The 12845-nt window shown below is 37.5% G+C and overlaps 1 pseudogene; it reads right to left on the bottom strand.

The window, feature by feature from the left end:
* Positions 1-10969: 10969 nt before the first annotated feature.
* LOC102523800 lies at positions 10970-12511 on the bottom strand (annotated as a pseudogene).
* Between the last annotated feature and the right edge of the window lie 334 nt (positions 12512-12845).

The following is a 12845-nucleotide window of genomic DNA, read 5'->3' as shown; positions in this document are numbered from 1 at the left end:
TCTTTCTTTTTTTTTTATAGGGGGAGGTAATTAGGTTTATTTATTTATTCTTAGAGGAGGTACTGGGGATTGAACCCAGGACTTAATGCATGCTAAGCATGCGCTCTACCACTTGAGCTATACCCTCCCCCCGACATTCTCTTCTTATTCTCAGTTACATTAGTATTTGGCATACTCTTAATGTGGCTAAACATAAAATTAAGGGTAGTCCATGTTTTAAGGGACCAACAATTTACAAGCTAACGAACTGTCTTCTATTTACATTTCAAATACTCAAGCTAATTGTTTACATGCCAAGCTATGCCTTGATTACAGGTCAGTAAGAACACATTACAAAAAAATGGGATTGCCAAAGCATGCTTGAATTTTACAAGTTTCACATTTCATATCAGTGAGCTAGCCTGAGTCAGTATTTTCATACTGAAACACCAGATAACACACTGTCTCATTTGACCATATATCTCATTAGAACTATTTAGAGTTGGACTTTGGATGGAAGGATACTTCATGGACATCTTAATTGCCCTACCCTACTTCAGGCAATGGCTAGTCTGAATGTGGTATGTGTATATAGTGGCTATAGTTGTAGTATTCATCTTCAGATGATATAATATTTGGAAATTTACTTGTTATTTTGAATTACAGAAAGAAATGGGGGCAATGTGTAAATTTAGAAGTTTAACACTAATAGTATCTCTTCCTTCAATGTATTTGATAAAGATGATTATAGATGGATTAGGCCTAATTCCAAGAAGCATGCTTGTCAATGAAACCAAGCCTTCACCTGAGTTGGGTGTACAAAAATCAGGTTAGAATCAGTTGGGTCTTAATTACCATGTCCAAAGTCTAAGACTCCATGAAGATCAATAACCCAAGAAATGCCACAGATTTTTAGCTAATGCATGCTAGAGTTGTTGATGAATAATAATGACCTCTTAATCCCAGATACCGTTTACAGTATAACAGTCTTTTAGAGATCTACCACAAAGGTGTAAAATACTAAAAATTTCAGCTAAAGTGCTAAAAATTTCAGTTATTAGAAGATACCAGTGGGGAAGAGATTTGGGGAAGGGCCATCCTTTCAAATAGTATATTTATAGATGTCCAAACAATAGACTGCCTGGAACTAGTATGTAAAGAAATATTTTTTAATTGAAAACATTCAAAACGAAGGAGAAAATCCATATTTAATTAACATCTCACTGCCAAGATCCAATCATTTTACATAATTGTTAGATAATCCCTGCAATATGTTTATATAAATGATTGCTAAGTATAATTAAAATATATTTTTTAAGCTTTGCTTTTTTTCTGTCTCTCTTCTCATTGTCATCTTGGTGAATGAGAACTATGCACATACCATGTATATAAAAATAATGATTTTTCTCTTCTCCAAATTCGGTTTCTATAATTTTCTTTTCAGTTTCAAGTCATATACAAAATGGAAAGGAAGCAAGGCAGAACTTACTGATTTCAAAATTTCCAAGTCATAATTAATTGAAGTGCCACTTTATAATTCTTCACAAACAAAAGGCGGTAAGAAAAGTAAAATGGTTTGTTTATCACTATAATTTTTCAGCTGCTATAAAAGAAGCATTTTTTCCAGATAAAAGGTACACACACTTACATACACACATTACACAAACTGAATTGTGTTGCTTTGACTTCCATTCAGCACAATAGTTCAATATAGTTGAATAAAATGTTCACAGTAAAATCCTCTAAACAGATTCAGAGTACTAAGCCAGTATGGACTTAGCTATGGTTCATTAATCTTTCAGGGAAACACAAGAGCAAAAGATAAATTGGGAGCCATGTCGAATCATAAAGTTTCACCACTTTTTAACTTTAATAAAATGACACAAAATATAAAAATGACATGTTCAAAGGCATCCAAATACCTACTTGTTGAATTGACTTGTTATTTTGTCATTTGCTACAGATGAAGAAACTGAGGCACAGAGACAATTAACCAGGTCCTACTAGGGTCTGAGCAGTGCCAAATCCTGACTTCAAGGTTAGGGCTATTTCCCCTAAGATCATGGAAATGGCAAGAACTCAGGAACTGAAGGTGGGAGGAGAGTGAATACAATTCTGCTGCATTTTAGACAGTACTGGAGCATACAGTAATGTCTTTTGCAGAAATAGGAAGATAATATTGGGATTAAAATTATATTTTTAAAGGTTGAGGTGCTCCCTGGAGGATGAGGTGGGTATGAGGGAGGTAATAAAAGGCCATAATCAAACCTGGCAAAATCTCTGTGTGTTGAAATAGTATCCTGTAATGTGAAGTAAATAAAACAGAAAATAGAAAGACCTTGATCATCCTTGGTCTGTTATCTGAAGTGAGTTCATTACTAGTTATCATTTACACAAATTAATCCACATCCCTAACTTTTTCTGGATAATGAAGGTTATTCCACACTTACTACACTTTTGCAGAGATCTGGCAACACAAAGAAAGTAGTTTTATGCTATTTTTCATTAAGAAGATAATTATGAACTTTGTACATCCTTCTCCATTTGTATTCTTTTAAAGGTTAACCTTAGCCTTGTACATGTTGTTTTGTTTCGTGTCCTTGTGCCTGTTTTAATCTTAAATAAAGGGATAAGAAATGCTACTTTTTTTTTTTTAAGGGGGAAAATTCTGAAAAGCAACTTCAACAAACCCAAATACTGCAGTAGTTTTATTCCACTTCACTAACCTCTCTTACTTGTTAGGAGCTTTGATTTGAGCTAACAAGGTTATCAGATTGTGTGTCTATTGTCCTGTTATGACTTCCTTGGCTAGGTTCCTGCCTTAAACAGTGCTGATGTGATGTTTTGTTCAGGCGGCAGCACAAGAGGGAGCAGGAGGAGGAGGGTCTACAGAGGGGGACAGAGTCACAAAGCTGTCAAGGCCTTCCCAGTGGTGAAGCTGTAGCAACTGCTACCTATGGTCAATTCTAATCAGTGCCTCAATGTGCTGACCTTAGGCCCAGGTCCCCTTTGTCGGCACAGAAAGGGGGGCTGAAACTCTGTATGCTTTGTTCTTTTGAAGTGAATGCAGAGAGCAGCCCACAGAAGAAATAGAATGAAAGACGGTAAGGAAGAATTAGCAAGAGAAACACTGAATCTGGTCAAGGTAAAAGGAACTCAGGCCTCAATTCAGCACTGACCTATTTTTCTACTGATTCTCAATTCCATAATCACTCTCCACACTGCTCTAGATAAATCCTCCAAGGGATGAAGGCGATTGTATTTAGCAAAGGAGTTTAAATAAAACATTGTATGAAACCATATCTAATCAGCTAATGAAAAATAGCATGCATATTTGTTGATATCTCCCCAAGGTTCTTGGTGTCCTACTGTGCCTCTATTGTCTTTGTCAAAAATGAAGTCTTGGCAGTATGAATAAAAGAAGTGTTTGAGTGGAAGCTAAGTGTTTTAGAAACCTCTTTAGCTAGTTTTACTAACAATCCTAAATTACAATTGTCACATGTATCAGTTTCCTATTGCTGCTATAACAAATTATCACAATCTTAGTGGCTGAAATCAACATGAGTTTATTCTCTTACAATTCTGGAGGTCAGAAGTCCAAAATAGGTGTCACTGCACTAAAATCAAGGTGTTGGCAGGGCTATGTTCCTTCTGGAGGCCCCAGGGGAAAATCTGAGTTCTTGCCTTTTCTGGATTCTAGAGGTTGCCTATATTTCTTAGCTGGTTACAGCCTCCGATCTTTAAAGTTAGTAACGACCAGTTGAGTCTTTTTCATGTTGCCATCTCTCCGGGTCTGACTTTTCTGCTTCTCACTTTTACATTTAAGGGGCCCTTGTGATTACATTGGGTCCACCCAGTAGTTGATCAAGGAAAATATCTTTATCCTAAAGTTAGATGATTGGAAACCTTAATTCGACCTGCAACCTTGTCTCCTGCCATGTAACATAACACATTCACAGATTCTAGGGACTCAGATGTGGGTATCTTTTGAGGGGGCAGTATTTTGCCTACTACATATGATATTAACAGAATTAAGAAGGAATGAGCACTATTAGGCAATTTGATAGGATAAATGTTAATTAAATTAATGCTATGAAACAAACTTCCTAGAGCAGATGTGGACAAATCAAAGTCAGGTAAATTTTAAACACCCATGTATCATTCCAGACATTCTCACATTATTTCCTGTTTTGTCCTTCAGTCTAGGATCCTCATAAGATGCAGTTTTTCATACAATTACTAGGCTATTCTTAAGCACAACTATGTCAGTTTATCAAACTAAATAGCTATTGGTAAGGAAGAAGTCATTTACAGAAATTGGTTTCAAAACAGAAACAGAGAACCTACTGTGTACCAGTGAACCACTGGGTGTAGGGCATGCGATCTGATATGGCAAATACATACATGCCCTCACAAGACTGATGTGTCTATTCCTAACTAGAAAGGTAAACCTTTGCTTAAACCTATATTACTTCAATCTTTACTCAAAATATCTAAGAAGGAAAAGGCAGCTTTTTGTCCAAAGGTAGTCTTCTTTCTAGGACATGTTGTATAACCAAAGGGTTCGGTTGTATAAACAATGGGTTGGATTCTTCTTTTATTCCATCAACTATTCCAAAGTATAATGGAATTTATCTATTTATTGAATTGTTAGTACAAAATTTTACCTTAGTCTTTAATTAAAGACTAAACTCCAAATTGCAGCAACATGGATGGACCTGGAAGTTGTCATTCTAAGTGAAGTAAGCCAGAAAGAGAAAAAATAATACCATATGGTATCACTTATATGTGGAATCTAAAAAAAAAAGGAGACAAATGAACTGATTTATGAAACCGAAACAGACTCGCAGACATAGAAAACAAACTTATGGTTACCAGGGCAGGGGGCGGGGAAGGGTGTGAAGGGATAAATTGGGAGTTCAAGATTTGCAGGTACTAACTACTATATATAAAATAGATAAACAACAAGCTTCTACTGTATAGCACAGGGAACTATATTCAATATCTTGTAGTAACTTATGTGAAAAGGACTATATGTATGTTCATGTATGACTGAAGCATTATGCTGTACACCAGAAACTGACACAGCACTGTAAATATATATATAGCACTGACTAAAATTATATATATATATAAACACATAGTTACCTGAAAATTGGCTCATATCTTCTTCTCAGCCCTAATTTTTTTTAAAAGTAGATAGTACTAGTCATTTTAGTCTAAAGTTCTTCCTATAATTTATAGAATGCAGACCTGCTGACAAGGTATAAGTAGTAGCAGTTTCCAAATTCTTCTATTGAAACTTACCTGTTTCATTAAATGGCATGTTTAACTGGAGAAAATCCCTGGAATATATCTCTGGTCTTCGATTTTCCCCATGGCAATTAACATGAATCTTATAAAGAGACTCCCTTTACATAGTAACCAGGCTATTAGCTAAACTAGATGATAATTTAAGTGCTTGCTTGAAGGTCGGGACTCAGTGGAAAGTGAACAAGCTGGACATATCTAGTGACAACTGATAAAAACCATAGTTACTCTTAGCGTCATTAAAATTCTCTCTCTTTGGCTAAAAAGACACTCCTACACTTGAGGCCAACTTATAGAATTTCTATCTCATGATGACAGAGAACGTATCAGCTTCCCAGAGTAACTAAGGTACAGGAAACTGTAGTTATTCATTTCTGTTAGTATGCACCAATGCATGCAAGCAAGGTTGTAGGACAAAATTAAATCTGTGCATGACTGGGACATTATGTTGTACACCAGAAATTGACATATTGTAACTGACTATACTTCAATTAAAAAAAATTAAATCCAGGACTTTTCTGCTTTCTCAATTAGTAAGAGGAACAGCTAAAGTGTGTGTGTGTGTGTGTAAATTCTTCCATTTTGCAAAGACACATCTGGTATAAAAGAATCTGAAAGAAATCTATAACCAGCACTGCAACCCAAATAATAGTTCCTAATTATATAAAAAATAGGAAATAAAATAATGAAAACTGATTTATGTTGGAGGTAGTATATAGAAAAGTGCTGTGTTGAAAGAAACAAGTAAAAAGTATGAAGCTGAAACTACTTTTAAGGAAACTGAATTTTGTAGAATTTTTCATCAAGCTTAGATGTGTGGGAGAATAAAGGCTGTATGAAATCTCTTCAATTATTAAAAAGTATAATTCATTTTTTTTCATTCAAACATGTCTTTGTTGCAACCGTATGAGGAATTTTATATTATAGCGGACTCCTAAGTAATGGGAACATTTTGCCTAAATCTAAAATAAAAGCTTTTATTTAGTGGCAGCATTAAGCCTTGATGGACAGCTGAATGTTACACAGATTTTTTTTTTAAGCCCTTGGCAGTGAACTAGGAGATCTTAAGAAAGACTGAAATTGCCACTATAGACCTAAAAGAGATGTCTTTTACTCAAGTCCGGGGTCAACTTCAGTTATCTTAGGAAAATTTAAAGACTTTCCCCTCTTTTAAGAATGGACTATGGATAATTCTTAATGTTTTAAATTATAGCGTACTAAGTAAATACTAGTTTTACTATTTCTTTAATTTCACTAAACATTTATAACTGATAGTAAAAGAGTTTTCAGTGTTCTGACAAAAGTTTCTAAAGGTCATAGAATAAATCAGTTTTTCCCATTGAATAAAATCACTTTACATGGGAAAAAAAATGGGCTATGGAAAGCAGGAGGAGGCAAGGAATTTTGAATACTGAGAGCTAACATTATGTAATACAATGATAGCCTTTTAAATATAAAGGTCAACAGGCAAAATTCCAGTCACTTCAATGAAAATCAACCATAATAAAATATAGCAAACTCTAGTTTTTCTGGTATTCTATCAACTAGAAATTCCTATTAAATAGGTTCTTCGACACAGATCATTGAAAACTGATATTCTCACTAGTGACCCTGAGGTCTTGAAACATCCCAGAAGTTTCCCCAAATTATCAAAGGAAGATGGTATAACTTCAGTATCATTTAAATGTTAAACATATCTTGTAGGATTTAAATGCTTTTAAAATTGAGGATTCAAGTATGGCACAGAAGTATAGTGCCTTCAACTCAACAGATTATTTTATGAGAAATATAATTTTAAAGTCACATATAGATTTAATGTAGAAGTTCCTCTTGATATTTAATATAGATTTACTGAAAATCTATAATATGCAAGAAAGTATACTAGGTTATGTAAAAGCTACAAAAAGAACAGGACAAAGCCCCTCTGGCCCCCAGTATCTGATGAAACAGAAAGACATTCACACAGGTAACTACAATAAAATATATCTTTAAATAAATATATTAAGGTATGTGTAAATAATTGCTGCAGAATCTCAGAAATGAATTAAGAACATCTTAAAATATCACTTGTCAATATAGACAATAGTAGTGATGTTGCATTATTTCATGTGAATACTATCTCATACACTCCAGTGGTTCAGATTTGCCCTGATGTGCAGACTAATAAAAGCCTTAGATTTATAATTTTAACATCTGCTATTTGATAATTGTTAACTCCCTGAAAGGAGGGACCAGATGTTTTAATTTGGGATATCTGTAGTCTAGTCGTATCCCATTTATTTCCAGAGCTGATTTTCTGATTGGCTGTCTATAAAGGTATTCTCTTTCTCTGTGAACCACTGAACCCTCCCAAAGTTGTAAACTGCTTAAAAGAGGCCACAATTGCCAAATGGAGGAAGGACCTTCTTTAGTCATTAGCACACAGTACCTGTGTGCCCCTTTTAGAATGTTACTCCAAGCACTCAAGGAGCATCTGTTAGTTAACTCTATATACCTGGCATCTTACATATCATACTTACTTTGTTGTATTTCTTTTGAGTTCTTGATTTTGCTATACCTTAGATGAATAATTGGAAATGTATAAAGGTCTGAGTAGCTTTGGAAACTTTTAACAGCTGAACTATATCTGCTTTCTAATTTTAGCTTTTAATTAAGATGGCCTCAACTTGTCAACTGATAACTTTTTCCAACAAAAATCCTTATTAACTGTAAGGAATTTCCTGGTACTTTGGTTCATGGAAAGGTTTCTATTTTTTTGCCAGTGGGTATGTTATACAGTCTACTGTGATTTCTGTTAGGTGTCTATTGAAAACAGTGATGGATATTATGTCTAAACTTTTTGCTATGACTTTGTGTTCCTCTGTGGGCTCATTATTCTCTGTTGGCCTTCATTCTCTGACCTTTTCTGATCTACTTTATGCCCCAAAGAGTCTGACTACTGTGAATGAAACGAATCTCCTGGGATCCTTTACTGGATGGCTTCAGGATGGACTGGCCAACAGCAGATCAGAGATTAGGAGAAGAAAGAAAACGAGGTTAGAGTATTTCTTCTTTGTGTCATCCCTGCTTTGGCTATAGTTCTGGCAGTAGCTGCATCCCTCCACATCTGTTGGCAAGATCTCTTCTTTAAGTCCAATTCTTTTGGGCTCTGATTTTTTCCCCTACCCCTTTCAGCCCTATTGATGGTAATGGATTTACACTGTTGCTAGTTCCTGGGCACTACGTCATGCCTAATTTCCCCCTTAACTCTGTATTAAAATCTCTTTATTTTGAATCATGTTGGGGCAAATTCTGTTTCCTACTGGGATCCTGACAGATACAACTTCTTTAAGAAGTGTTATAATCCCCAGGAAGAAAATATTAGGCTTTTATGAGAATCTTCTTTTCTACAAAACAAAACTTCAACACGATTGTTTAGTACACAAATGCAAGTTATTGTAATAAGTAAGATGAACAATGAACCACCAGGAGACTTAGGGAGTCATAAACAGTCATGCTTTCTTGGGGTTTTGTTACAGACTTCATTCTAGTCTTGCTACAGCTAGTCTCACCTAGACCTTTAAGTCCACTGATGCCAAAGGTAAGCAAGTAAATTAGACATGGAGGTAATCATGTATTCCTCTGCTCAAAACTTTTCAAGGGCTTTCTATCATTCCAAATACCTACAAGGTCCTTCAGGACCTGCTTGCTGCCTACATGGCCACCATCAGCTCCAGACACTTCCCTTGTCACACTCAGTGGAGCCACTTAAGAGTTTTCCAAGCATTCTCTACTCTCCTATGCTGCTACAACTGGAACACTTATCTTATTTGGCTGCCTAAATCTCTGAGCTGTTTGCCTTGACTTCTCAAGATAGATTTAAGTGTTCCTTTTCCCATGCTTCCATGGTTATTTGAAGACTCTTCCATTATACTGTTTAAGTTACTGAAATTGTTGGTCCATTTGTCTGTCGCTCCACAAGACTTTAAGGTTCTTGAGGACCCTACATCTCTTCATCATTGAGTTTCCATGCCTAGCAATGTCTCACACATCACTGAAATTTGATCAGTGGTTCTCAATCTTGGTTACATATTAGAATCACCTAGGGAGAATCTTTAAAAAAAATCTTGATGCCCAGGCCTTACTTCATCCAGTTGAATCAGAATCCATGAGGATGGGACTCCTGCAAGAGTATTTTTTTTTAATTTCCCAGGTGATTCCAATGTGTAGCTAAGGTTGAGAACTTAGGTGATAAATAGTTGTCAAATGAATGAGTCAGTAAGTGTTAAAGGAAATGTAGAAGAAAGGAATATACCAGAATGTTTATAGTGATTTTCTCTGGTTAATGGGATAATTTGCTAGCTTTGCATTCTTTGTACTCACTAGATTTCCTACAATGAATATATATCATTTTATTATTAGAAAAATAAATGTATTGTTAAGTGACTTTATCTATTAGAATCGTGAAACCTAACTGCTGCATGAATCATGGTATTTGGGGATTAAACCAAAGATTTTACTTATAAACCTTAGGCACATCACCTGATGTGTCTGTGTGTTCAAGAGTTTAAAAGGGCAAGTTCTTGCAGTCAGTGACCTGTGTATTGCACCATTCTCTATATTTACTGTTCAGTTCCACTGATCTTTTACAAAAGAAACTCATTCCAGGATTGAAGAGACAGTTTTAAATAATGGACATCATCTCACTGCTTTCACATTTCATTTCAGAAATAGAGGATGGTGAACACACGTCCTTTGCCGGGGGCACTGTGGGATTTGGACAAAAAAACAAACTAAAACAAGAGAGGAAAACATTGTAATGATAATGACATAGTTTCATCAGCATTTAGACCATAAATATCAATTTTTTTTCTAATCTGAGAAAAATGTAGACATTTTAAGAGGTGCTGAGGGATAAATACTGCTGGGCCTTTATGGGATGAAGATGGCTGATCTTTGACGATGTGCTCTAGGGACTGGGAATATTCATTGCCTAACTTTTGGAGAAGGGGTGTGGTTTGGTTCACAGGGCACACTCCTTGGATACAGGATACAGTTGCAGAATGCAGGGACACCTTTTTGCTTTCTTAAATATGCTTTCATTAAATAAGTCTGTAGTGTGTGCTAGCCATTTTTTTAAAAATCTGATCAGCTTAGAGGTACGGTAGTAGTAGTAAAGATGTACTTAGTACAATTTTTCTGAGTTCCATTTATGGATTGTTCAGTTTAAAGAGAAGCATAGCCCAATTCTTTCGTTTTATATACAGAAACCATGGCCCTGAGCAAGGGAGCCGACATCCTGAAGTTACCTAGGAAGTTTGTGGCAGTATTCTGGATGCTGAAGTTCCAGACTAGGCTGTTTCAACAACAACATTCTCCCCAGGCAGGAAGTGATGCCACTGAGGGTCACACGCCCCTTGGGATGCTATAGTAGGTACACAGGTGGTGTGTGAGCATGCTCTCTTTCACTCAGTGGACTGTGTAGGGAAGGAAAACATCCATTAGAGCTCCATCTATTCCTTCTCCTGGGTGGGGATTTACTTAACAATAACTCCTTAATTTTCTTTTTCTTTTCTTTTCTTTCTTCTTTTTCATTTAAGATGGAATACTTTATTCAAATCCATCAGAAAAATGGATAGCTTGGGCCCGTAACAAAGTGTTGTGTTTTAAAGCATAGGTTAGTACTTGTATATGGAAGTACACACTGCTACATACAAATTAACTGATCAGACCACAACTTTTCAATGTTTTAAACAGAATAAGCTTCCCTGTAAAAGCAGCACCTTTGTGACATTTTAACTTGAGTATTCCTCTCCTTCTTCCTCTCCCTCTCCTTCAACAGAATCTACACCAACCTCCTCATAATCCTTCTCAAGGGCAGCCATGTCCTCATGAGCCTCAGAAAACTCTCCTTTCTCCACGCCCTCACCCACGTACCAGTGAACAAAGGCACGATTGGCATACATCAGGTTAAACTTGTGGTCCAGGAGAGCCCAGGCCTCAGCACTGGCTGTGGTGTTGCTCAGCATGCACACAGCTCGCTGTACTTTGGCCAGGTCTCCACCAGGTACCATGGTGGGAGGCTGGTAATTAATGCCAACTTTGAAGCCAGTAGGGCACCAGTCCACAAACTGGATGGTACACTTGGTCTTGATGGTGGCAATGGCAGCATTGACATCTTTGAGGACCACATCATCACGGTACAACAGGCAGCAAGCCATGTATTTACCATGGCGAGGGTCACATTTCACCATCTGGTTGGCTGGCTCAAAGCAAGCGTTGGTGATCTCTGCTACAGAAAGCTGTTTACGGTAGGCTTTCTCAGCAGAGATGACAGGGGCATATGTGGCCAGGGGGAAGTGGATGCGAGGATAGGGTACCAGGTTGGTTTGGAATTCTGTCAATTTGACATTCAGGGTTCCATCAAACCTCAGGGAAGCAGTGATGGAGGATACAATTTGACCTATCAACCTATTCAGGTTTGTGTAGATTGGGCACTCAATGTCGAGGTTTCTACGACAGATGTCATAGATGGCCTCGTTGTTTACCATGAAGGCACAATCAGAGTGCTCCAGGGTGGTGCAGGTGGTGAGGATGGAGTTGTAGGGCTCAACTACAGCTGTGGAAGCCTGGGGGGCTGGGTAAATGGAGAACTCCAGCTTGGACTTCTTGCCATAATCGACAGAGAGACGTTCCATCAGCAGGGAGGTGAACCCAGAACCAGTTACCCCACCGAAGCTGTGGAAAACCAAGAAGCCCTGAAGACCTGTGCACTGGTCAGCCAGCTTCTGAATTCAGTCCAAGACAAGGTCAATGATCTCCTTGCCAATAGTGTAGTGACTGCGGGCATAGTTATTGGCAGCATCTTCTTTGCCTGTGATGAGCTGCTCAGGGTGGAAGAGCTGGCGGTAGGTGCCAGTGCAAACTTCATCAATGACTGTGGGTCCCAGGTCTACGAACACTGCCCTGGGCACATGCTTGCCAGTGCCCGTCTCACTGAAGAAGGTGTTGAAGGAGTTGTCTCCTGCCCCAATGGCTTTGTCACTTGGCATCTGGCCATCGGGTTGGATGCCGTGTTCCAGGCAGTAGAGCTCCCAGCAGGCATTGCTGATCTGGACACCAGCCTGGCCAATGTGGATGGAGATGCACTCATGCATAGTTGCTGTTTTGCGGCTGCCAAGGAGATGGCGGAGAGGAGGAGGAGAGGTTGTTGCTTCTTACAGTGCGACTCTTAAGCGGTCAATGTAAGAGAACCTGCCTTAATTTTCAATTTTACAATCTTAAGTGTATAATTTTGCACAAGGTACCATCTTAGAGCTACAATAAAGAAGAAAACCAATGCCTAAAGCCATTGGTGAGAGTATGTGTGAGGCTTTTCCCTTATATAATTGTGGTATATGTGTGGTCTGGTCCATCATTAAGAGTAACAAAATGAATTAAAGAGGCATTTAACCTTTCTCAATATCAAGCGTTTTGAGGATTCTCACAGCCTTGGCCAAGTAATCTGTTGCAGAAGCAATGTCTACATACTTATAATGAAAGAAGCAAATTTTTCTCTGTCATTAAGAAACATGCAT

Source organism: Camelus ferus, chromosome X (assembly GCF_009834535.1).
Source record: "Camelus ferus isolate YT-003-E chromosome X, BCGSAC_Cfer_1.0, whole genome shotgun sequence".
NCBI classification, from domain to species: Eukaryota; Metazoa; Chordata; class Mammalia; order Artiodactyla; family Camelidae; genus Camelus; species Camelus ferus.
This window is presented reverse-complemented; position numbering and strand designations above follow the sequence as displayed.